The sequence below is a fragment of the Bactrocera dorsalis genome, chromosome 1 (assembly GCF_023373825.1).
Source record: "Bactrocera dorsalis isolate Fly_Bdor chromosome 1, ASM2337382v1, whole genome shotgun sequence".
NCBI lineage: Eukaryota > Metazoa > Arthropoda > Insecta > Diptera > Tephritidae > Bactrocera > Bactrocera dorsalis.
In genome coordinates this window covers 28,084,909-28,088,361 of record NC_064303.1, presented here as the reverse complement: position 1 = coordinate 28,088,361, position 3,453 = coordinate 28,084,909, and positions in this window count along the sequence as shown.

The window sequence follows — 3,453 nt, the reverse complement described above, 5'->3', positions numbered from 1 at the left end:
AATGGCTTACATCTATCGGAAAACGTTCCTACTAGCCACGTTGTTTGATATGAACAGCCTTCAATTCGAATTAAGGTAAGGGTTTTTATGAAAATCTTTGTATTGATCGGTCAGTTTGTTATGGTACAGTTGCCATGAATGCTAAAGTGGTCCGATTTAAACAATACGATTATAGCATTGCTTTGAACAACAATTTGCCAAATTTTATAAGGATCTAGCTAAATAAAGCTAATTTATTTTGATCGATCGGTATAAAAGCTGTACGCTATTGAGCATTTACCATATACATATGTAAGTACTACATGCCATATATTCTTCAGGTTCTCCAGCGCTCTTTGTACGTGTTACAACCTTTGTAGCAAATTTAATATACCTTGATCAGGCTATTAAATACTTGAAAACGTTAAGATAAAAGTTTTCCACTCTTCCATAAAGTGTATTCACTCCTGGTGGAACTGGCAAATACTCGTATACGTATAGTGTTTCATAACTACTGCGTTTGTATTTATCCAATTAAAAAAAATATTAAAATTAACAATATTCCTTTTTCCTTTTAGGCACTGTGTAGGATGATTTTTATTCTCTCGCAGAGTTCACAATTTATTTACCTAACTATTTTTTGCAGGGCCATAGAAAATCGGGTCCATGTAGATAATAAAAAAGTGTTCCATACCAGGATTGGAATTGTTCAATCAATCGTTGCTTGCATTCCATATATCACCGATTTAAGCTCCATTTCATTATTTCACTTAACAGTATATACCAAATGCTCAAATAATTGTTTGAGTATTTTATTTTACTACTAAATACTGTTAAAATCGGACCCCAACTGTTCAAACCACCAGAATACTATATATACCGAATATTTATATAATAATAAGTGTCTAAAATAAAAATGTTTGAACTTCCGATTGACTTTATTCCGTATGGTTAAAATCCGTTCAAGACTTCCCCTAGTCTCCATACATTTAAGAAAGGGTGATCCATTTCAAGGTACCAAGGTAAAGGGTGGGCTATATAAAATTTTAAATTTAAAAAGTCAATAAAAAAACGGACAGTTTTGGACAAATGACCACGATGGCTGAGTTTACAGTAGCTTATCCGATCCACCCAATTTGGGGTACTTTCTCGATGGTTTCAGACCTTATGGCAGCTTGAATCTCGTTAGATCTTCAATTGTTTCTGGATGGTTGGCGTAACATTTATCTTTAACAGCTCCCCACAGAAAATAGTCCAACGGAGTTAAATCGCAGCTTCTGGGAGGCCAATTCACATCACCTCTTTTGCTGATTATGCGATTTTCGAAGATAGGGCGTAAAAGATTGAGTGTAGCGTTTGCTGTATGGCACGTAGCGCCGTCCTGCTCTTCTATTTCCTTGAAGAAAATTTCGGTTAACATTACGCGATATTGCTCACCGTTGATGGTTACGGCGGGTCCTTCTTCATTTTTGAAGAAAAATGGGCCGATGATTCCACCAGACCAAAATCCGCACCATACAGTGATTCGTGCTGGGTGCATTGGCTTCTCGACGATTACGTGCGGGTTTTCTGTGCCCCAAATGCGACAATTCTGCTTGTTAACGTAACCATCGAAGTGGAAATGAGTCTCGCCCGAAAAGATGATTTTTCGGTAAAATTTACCATCCTCGGTTTTTTTCAAGTTTTCAATATTTCCCAGTTTTCTCCTAGTGATTTTTGGTATTAGTGGTATTTGACGTTTCCAATGTCGACATATAGATAATTCGAATTTAATACGTTAGATGGCCCACCCTGTACAAGGTTCAAGGTACAAAACACAGAACCTTCAAATTGAATGAGGAATGTTTATTATCATTCGAAAGAACATATTATACAAAGGTATTGAATCAGTATTGAATATAATAATAATAATAATACCCAACGATTACCCTCCTCCCGCCCAACCGACGCGAGGGGCGCAATCCGCGAACGAGCGGAATTAGCCGAGTCATAAAAGGCAAGAGAGTTTTAAGCGTTGCGATCTTAAGCTGCTCAGCTACAGAAACAAAAATTTCAACAGCCAAAATTAAGAATTAAATTAAAGTTTATAATTTTACTTGTTAAGAGTAGCTAAAATAATTTTTTTAATTGTAAAAAGTGAGTCTGTTAAATCAAATGTGCTGGAATGAAAATTGAAATCATGACATATACGGCGGAATGGTTCGTTTAACTCAAAATTTGTTCTAGAAAATTTTAAAAGTAAGGGTCTAAACTGCCTGGTAGAGCGAGCGGGGACGTTAAAATTAATATCAGATAAGAGAGATGGGCTACAGACCGACCCATTCACGAGTTTTACAAGAAATATTATACCAAGCATCTCCCTACGACTAGCGAGTGTCGGGAGATTTATAAGTTTTAAACGGTTAGTGTAAGGGGGAAGATTTAAACTGGAATCCCAATTCAAATGATTTAGGGCAAAAAGTAAGAATTGTTTTGAACGGACTCTAACTTATCCGAATGGACTTGGAAACTAGGGTTCCATACCACAGAAGCATACTCTAATATAGGCCTCACCAGAGATGTAAAAAGAATTTTTGTGGTAAGCGGATCTCTAAATTCTTTAGACCAACGTTTAACAAAACTAAGAGCGCCTTTAGCTTTAAAAACCGTGGAAGATACGTGAAGATTAAAATTGAGTTTGGGGTCCATAGTTACTCCCAAATCAACAAAACTGCATACTTGCTCCAACCTAAAGTTTTGTATTGTGTATGAAGTTGGGTCTACAGATCTACGTGAAAAGCACATTGTTTTACATTTTTTAAGGTTCAATGGCATGTCATTTCTATCACACCAAGAAACTAGGTTGTTTAAGTCTGTTTGCAACTGGCATCTTTCGTTGTTTGAAGTATACGTTTTAAAAAGTTTTACATCGTCAGCATATAATAAGACTTTTGAAAACTTAACAACAGATGATATGTCATTAATAAATAACAAGAACAAAATTGGACCAAGATGGCAGATGAAGTAATTTATTTTGAGTATTAATACAGTTAGTTACTACGGTATAAATGAAGAGCTTTTAGAGAGGCGGCATTTTTTTTTAATTATTATACATTATTCATTGTGACGAAACCATAACAGTTAGACATATGCTGTCGTGGCATTTTCTATAGATAATCATACGACGATGGAGCAGACGTTCCATTGCCCCACCATGAAGAAGTTCGAATAGCAATTACCAGTCTGAAGAACAACAAAGCGGCGGGGGCCGATGGATTGCCGGCCGAGCTATTCAAACACGGCGGCGAAGAACTGATAAAGAGCATGCATCAGCTTCTTTGTAAAATACTGATTGGACCTTATCAGTGTGGCTTTAGACCTGCAAATCAACAACCGACTAGATATTCACCATGCCCCAAATCTTGGAAAAGACCCGTGAAAGGATAATCGGCACACACAACCTCTTCGCCGATTTCAAAGCTGCTTTCGACAGCA